Here is an 8,389-nt window from a genome sequence, read left to right as displayed (position 1 = left end):
TCAAATCACGATCGTGATTCTCACGGCATATGAACCACATGAGATTAAGAGGTACGGAAAGAGGTGATGCTCCACCTGAAGTTGCAAGCCACCGTGGAACCAATCCATCCAAGAAGAGTAGCTAACATCGAGAGTGCATTAGTCGTATCCGAAACCAATCGGAGCCATTAGGGGGGCCAAGGTAGACCTTGGAGGAGAAATGGTTCAAGCAAAATTGGATGTGCTAAATTCCGGTAACAGAGAAGCTAACAAGAACGAAGAAAGCCCTCTCCCACCAATTTGGCAAGAAGGAGATTAAGAGAGGGTACCAAACCCAGAACAAGAGTAGGCCAAGAAGCTCTACTCCTCTATGGTCGACCTACGGTTGGAAAGCAAGAGAAAGAAGGATTGGACGAAGAGGTTGAGCCTAGCGAAGCACATGACAGGGTAAAAGGTGAAATGTTGGTAGTTGACAAGAACCCTAGCAAGGGAATCGAAGTTGAGTTTTCGGTTGTAGCAATAGGAAGTGAGGGAAGTGAAGAAGGAAGAGAAAACGATAAAGAAGGGAAGGTGCTGAAGGTCGGGCATGACATTGTAGGGGTCGGAGTCGTGGCCGATCCAACCGCTAAGGTTCCAGGCAAAGCCGATGAAAGCGATAGAGTGGAGGTTGTAACGTCCGATTCTAACGCCCCATTTATATAATAATAATTATATATATTTTCACAATTATATCGTTAACAATATTTTTTTTTTCATAATAAAGATAAAGGTAAAGAACAATCATATTTTGTGAATTTAATACATGATATATCGTTCTAAAATATTTACCATAATGTATTATTTTACACAATATATTTTTCTTTCACTTTTATTACAATATTTACATTGATAGTGAAAATAAATTTACAAAAATTGTAATAGATTCATCAAATAGCCTCCACATTCCAATTCCTTCCAAGGAATACCATAGCTATATCAATTGCAAAATGATCTGGAATCCAAAGTAGATCCATCTATTTTGTAATATATTTAATTTATAAAAACAAAGAAAAGAGAGGAGTAAGAACAATATCCAATAAATACAATAATTCAAAAGAATAAACAGATAATTATGTAATATCAATTAGATTTAATGTGATATTTTCACTAATACAGATATTATTAGATAAATTTTATGTAACAAGATTTGATAAATTTTTTAATAAAATTTGAATATAAAAATTAAAATAATATTTTTAATTAAAAAAATTAAAAACATCAATTTTAAATTTGAGAGACCAAAAATAAATTAAAGAGATTAAAAATATATTTAAACCTATTTATAATTAAGAAATATAACTCTCATCCAGCGATTGGATGGTTTTAAAATTAAAGTAGTACATCCTGTCGGAGTATAGATGATCTGTATAACAACTTTTGGTTCCTTTCCGTGACTCATCCATTGCCAAATCAAACTCATTTCGATTTTCAACCAAAAAGAATTGAAAGCTGAGAATGTCATGGTTTGGGTTGCAAGGGAAACCGCTCACATTTATCCTTTTATTATTTGCCCCACCCTACCATGTATTGTGGTCCAACATCCCTTTTCTTTTTTTTTTTTTTCGTCCCTGGAATATCCATCGCCGACAGCAGTGACTAATCTTCTTGCTATGTTGGAGGCACATCAAAGGGTGGAATAGCTGGCCCCAAGATTTAACGCGGCTGCATACACAAGGCAGGATTTGAACCCCTGACATTGCTTAAGTGTGAATCAACCCCTACCGCTGAACCACACGCTTGGGGTTCCAACATCCCTCTTCTATACTCCTCTCTTTGGTTTAAGTTCATGTTGACTCTTTCAAACTATGTTCAAATCGTTTTAAATAAATATTTATACGATTACTTTTGTTAAAAATTTAGTTCTAAATTAAAGCAAGTTTTCGATAAATAAATAAGTTTATACTAAATTCCAATATTAACTTGTTTTTAAAATAAAACACAAACAATAATTGCTTAGCTTGAAATAATAAATTTATTAAAAAAATTATTTTAAGTTTAATTGCACTTTGTGTTTTTAAAGTTTCACTTTTGATAAATTTTATTCCACTTTTTAAAAAGACTCATGCTCCAAACTTTTAAATTTTGACGATTTGTGTCCTTTTATTAATTGTTTATCAAAATATTAACGGAATGTTTACTGACATATTTGACATGAATAAATTTAATAACATAACATGCTTGAGGGAGGTTTAATTACACTTTGTCCCCTAAATTTTTATTTTTTGTTGAATTTTGTCCCCATGTAATTTTTTTTTTGCAATTTATGCCCCAAACTTTTGGATTTTGATTATTTATAACTTCTTCTCAACTATTCATCAAAATACTATCAAAGATATATATGGTGGCACTAGTGGATTAGTATGCTCACAGTAAGTTCTAACTATAAAACTTGATCGCTACTGAATTATGAAACACACACATACGATCCAATAATACAATTTTTAAGAGTAGGAATACATGCATGTTAAAGTTACACAAATGTGAAAATTGATTATTAGGTACTATGTTAAGCTCGATGCCTTTACTCTTGAATTAATGTAAGATATACAATATCTATACATTAAAAAATCATGATAACTAATTTTTACTCTAGTTTAAAAGTTCAAGCATTGAATCGCCACAATTCAATAACAAAGTAACTCCTAATTTGTATCATTTGAATAATCCATCCATTTCAAATGCAGTCTGATAGTTACAAATATCTTATTTTTATAAGATGGATTCAGTAAGACCAATTGTAACACTAAGAGTTTTTATGATTGTTTGGTTATTTTTGTTAATTAAATGATTATATGTTTTGTTGTTTAATTGTTGTAAAACTCCAAGGATTAGGAAGTTCTTATGAATTTAGTGGGTTAGGAGTTGTTTTGAGTTGATGTCAAAGTTTACCAAGTTTAGAGACATGTATATAAGATTTTCTTAAGACTTGTATTTCATATATTCATTTTCTTAAGAAACTTAGAGAGAGGAGCTCTAGAACTAGTGAGATTTATTTTCTTCTATATATTAACGTCCTTGAGCGTCTAGATCCTTCTCAAAAACGTAATTGAACAACAGAGTTGAGATTCAAAACTGTGAAAGTTAAGGATTAGAATTTAATGATAATGCATTCATTAGAAAGAGACAGATTGAAACAATTTTGAAAGATCAATTGAGTTTAATGCGATGTTTCCACTAATAAAATACTAGTAGATAAATTTTATACGACAATATTTAACAATTACTCTAACAAAATTTGAATATAAAAACTAAAATATTTTTAAAAAAATTACAAGGACAAAAAGAACTAATTTTAAATTTAAGAAACTAAAAATAAATTTTTCTTAAATTTAATGAACTAAAAATATATTTAAATGCATGTTTGGAAACACGTTAGAAAATAGAGAATCACATCAATTTATCCAAAAAAACGTGGAAGTTATAACTATTAGCTCTAAGTTAAACATGAAAAATCACATAAACAACATGCAACCAAATATACTATAACTCTTTTTTATTATTATTATTTTTATATATTATTGTTCAACTTTTCTTAATAAAATTACGAGTGTGATTTATTCAATATAAAATATAAATTTATATTACTTCTGGTGAGAAAAAAAAATATTGATAAATATATAGCTACCATTGTTCATATACGTTGAAAACAAAACATAGTTAAACGACGTACTCATAAATAATTAAATACCAAATATTTGCCATACATAATACCTAAGAATAATACTACAATAAACTTTTATATTGCAGACCCATCTAAATAAACTTCTTGAAAAATACTTAAGAAAGATAGAAAATAAAATAAAAATTTAAATAATTAATATTTTTATTACAAATAAAATCAAGTTATGATAAATAGATGTATAGAAGTTATTTCGTTTAACTTTTTCATAATCTGATTTTTATTTTTTTTTCCTGCATTTTCATAATCTGATTTTAAGTTACGCGTAAATTGATTTTGATTTATGAATAAAGTTATATTTATTTTATCTTTTATTTTCTTCTACGACTGATATTTAGAAATCAGTCATACGATCACCTGGAATGGTATAATGGTTGAATTTAATTGAAAGAGTAAATAGTTCATACACCAACAATATAAAACATTTTTATGCTATGATTTTATTGGTTAACATTAGAAGTAATTGTTGGGATACAAACAAGTTTTACATTGATAAAATATGATAAAAAATAATAATTTATATAACATAAATATACTTCAATAATAGAGACATCTTTTGGGTGAAGACCAAAAGCAAAATCATGAGGACTAAGGCTCAAAGCAGACAATATCTCATTATTGTAAAATATGTTTGTCTTATAAAGATAATACTCATAAAATATCCCCTCAAATAAATACCATAAAATAACCCATCAGTAATGATGGATATTGCCAAAAAAATATTCAAGGGTTAAAAAAACTTAAATACATATATTTTAAACTATTTAAAATATTATATATAAAAGGGTTATATATATATTTTGTTTTAAAGGAAACAAAAATTTGGGGGATCATGCCTGCCTCCCACACTTAAGAAGGCTACCCTACTAATTAAAATAATGAGTTTGATACATATTAAAAAAACACACCACAAATGTTTAAGTTATTGAATATTTTTATATTATATCATTTGATGAACAATAAATATAAACAAAATAATATTAGATTTACTACGATACCAAATTTGATATTAGTTACCTTATGAAATTCTTATTAATTATTTAAATATAATGATGATAGTAATAATAATTATGAGAACAACAATGTAAGTAATAACAGTACTAAGGATAATATTGATAATAACAGTAATTGTTATTGTGGTAACTTAAACAATAATGGTGAGAAGGTGCAAGGTAGTGGTAGATGGCAATGATGTTATGAAGTGAGACAATGGTGATAAAGGATAGAGTGATAACAGTACAATAATAACAATAGTAATAGTGGTGGATACTTTTGTGTTTGTTTGTTTTTTTTTCTTTCAAATTCTATATGTGTATGTGTGCATGTGTTTGTGCGATATATTTAAAATAAAAAACTTTTTAATATAAGAAAATAAAAACTATGGATAATAATCATTAGATTAAAATAAACAACTCAAATTAAAAGATTATAAACTAATTATCATGTATCACTACTATCATAATTGACACCATTTTCGTCGCTACCATCGCCATCACTATTGTCATTACCACCTCATTGTGGCAGCTTCAATGATGGCAGTATTGGCTGCAATGATATGATTGATGATGGTGACGACGACAATGATAAGATGAGGGTGTGGTGGTGAAGACAGTAATGGTGGTTATGATAACAATGATAATGACGATAGTGATAATAGTGATGGTGGTAATAGTAGTGAATGTAATGAATGTTATCGTTGAGAGTTGAAATGACAATCTTATGTACTCTATTTATTTTTAATATAAAAAGCTAAGCTATAATTTATTATGTAGACACATCATTGTAAAATCTATCTAAAATGTTGACATATTAGTAAAAATGATTAGTGTTATTCTATAATTTTTTTCTTATTCTAATATATCTCCATAATTATAAATCCTAAATATCTAGATTAACTTTTCCATAGCTCCCCCAACGTCGTTGCTTCATCATCGGGATACTCATATTTTGGCCACATCAACATAATCGTTTTTGTCAATTTCAATATAATTTTGTCTTCTATTTACAACCTTATTTTATTTGCAACTTTTCATTGCTAAATACTCCACCCAACTCATCTCTATATGATAATTGGAGAAAAGTTTTATAATGGCAATTTTTAATAAGGTTTTACAATGGCAATTTTCAATGCTATAAATATAAGGAATAACCAAGAAATTGAGAGACAACATATGAGTATTTGGTGATCTATTTTCTTCTTCTTTATTATATTCTTTTTTACTTTCTTTTCACAATTTTTAGTTTATTTTATCACACATAATATAGGATTTGGTAACCAATTAAAGTCATATGAAAATTAAATTGCAATTTTGAATGCCACAAGCATAAGGAGAACCAAGAAATCAAGGGAGTCAATGTACAATTACGAGATAGCCTATTTTCTTCTTTTTTATATTCTTTTTATTATTTTTAATTTATTTTTCTCAAATAATATGGAATTTGATTAGCAATTAAAGCCAATGTTAAGTGTAATACCTATTTCTTCACATTCTTCATCAAAACATGTATTATATTTCTATATCACAACTCATAATTTTATGAATCTTTTTTTCCCTCCTTCTCCTCTCTCTCTCTTCGTTTTCCAGCAACACAAACTTTAGAGTATCTCATTTTCTACCATTTTATTCCCATAAGAGGAAGATAATTATTGAAAGATGTTTTGATACTCTTCATGTTCAATAAAATATTCCTTTTGTTAATTTCTATAAAAAGTATGAATATTAAAATTTATATAATATATTTTTATCCAAATTGGCTTTGAAAATTTTCTATTCAAACAATTATTTTTCTTTTCTATAATATCTACAATTTTTATTTTTTTTCTCATTTATTATTTTTTTCTTCAATTCTCTTTCGAGTCACTTACTTTAAAAAAAATAAAATTCTTCAAGGATTAATTTATGTTTTTTAATTTTTAGGTTAATCAAGGTTAATAAATACAACACCTCAATTCTTTTATTTTCTACATAAATCATATATAAAATCATTATTTTCTTTCTAATTACCAAATAAAGTTGATTTCTTATAAAATTATAATTGTGATATTTGTTTTTAGTAGTAATTAATTAGTAATTGATAATTTTTATTAGTAATTATATATATTATTAATTACATTAATCATCTTCAAAAAAATTAATTGCATTAATTGTAAATTGAGTTACTTAAATTAAATTAAAATTCCAACTATAGATAAATATTAAATAGAAATTATTTATTATTAATTATAAATAGTAACAAATATATGATTATTGATTATATAAATAATATATGATTATTGATTCAATCGTTAAATTATAACTTCATATCACTTTATATGTTTATATCAAAATTTGTCTAAATTGAACAACAATTTAAATAGTTTATTAAAATTAAACAATAATTTAAAAATAATCAAAGAGTTCATGTTTTGATATATTTTAAAATGTAGATTACATCAATTTTCTTCTATAAGAGTAAGATATCAAATCATGTTGGATTAATATAAAATTTTATACATATAATTTAGGAGTAAGAATTTTTTAATCTAACAATAAATTTTGAAAAAATTATATTTAATTAATTTTTTTTTTACATTTAATTAAAAATTATTAAGTCATGTGTAATAATTGATAAAAACATTATACCGATGTGATTGAAATCATCTTCTATACAAATATATGTTTATTAGTACTATATGATTATTGATCTTATTATTTATTATTAAACATTAATAATTATTATTTATTATTATATGTTCATTAGTACTATACGTTATTTGATCTTATTATTAATTATTAACCATTAATAATTAATATAGATAATTTTATTTATTATATAATCACTAATAAGTAGAAGTATTAGTAACATTTTATTTAATATATTTAAAAATAAAGTTAAAATTTTTATTAAAATATTAAAATAAGGAATGTATATCTATAAAAGTTGTTTGATAATATAAAAAAATTGTTTATCATTCTAGAAAACAATTACAAAAACTATATAATTATTGTCTATTTTAATCTATGAATTTTGTTATTGTCAAATGGTTCTTGTTTGTTATATTAAGAAGTTTCGTAATTGAAACATCCCCTTTCTCTATATATATGACCATTAAATTATGGATGATTATTTAATTAAAATTTAGAGTCTTTTAAAATAGTTATTTATTATTTTAATTATATTATAACTTTTAAGTAATCAATATTATGTTAGATTATAAAAATTAAAGTTATAACATTTATGACGGAATACTAATAGAAGTCTTTAATGCTTGTTGACAAGGAGATTTAACGATTTTAAATCGAAAGATTTTAAAAATGTATTTATATTATTAATTAAAAATTAAGAATCACAAACTTAATAAAATATAGTATAACTAGGAAAAATAATCCTCACTCGGAGGACGATAGACAAAGATTGATGTGTTGGAAAGAAAATTAACTAGAGAAAATAAGTTATTAAAGTGATATAACTATATTTGCATGCAGTTGAAAGAACTTAGAACTTAGAACCAAAATTTATTTTGAAAAGATTCGTTACCCCGCCAATGCCTAATGTAATGATTATGTTTCATGATTGTCCCTAAGAACCAACTTAACAACTCGCCAATTTGGCGTATTCGTCTTTTAAATTTAAGCATCTTCTTAATTCTCATTTAATTTATTGACCTGCCTAAAACGTAAAGCACAAACTTTCATCCTTTTCAAAAATAAA

General features: G+C 25.6%; 1 pseudogene; it reads right to left on the bottom strand.

The window, feature by feature from the left end:
* On the bottom strand, positions 1–940 carry LOC109790400 (delta(8)-fatty-acid desaturase 2 pseudogene; annotated as a pseudogene).
* Between the last annotated feature and the right edge of the window lie 7,449 nt (positions 941–8,389).

The sequence above is a fragment of the Cajanus cajan genome, chromosome 6 (assembly GCF_000230855.2).
Source record: "Cajanus cajan strain Asha chromosome 6, NIPB_CcT2T_4, whole genome shotgun sequence".
NCBI classification, from domain to species: Eukaryota; Viridiplantae; Streptophyta; class Magnoliopsida; order Fabales; family Fabaceae; genus Cajanus; species Cajanus cajan.
Note: the sequence above shows the minus strand (reverse complement) of the source record. Positions and strands in the feature narration are given on the sequence as shown.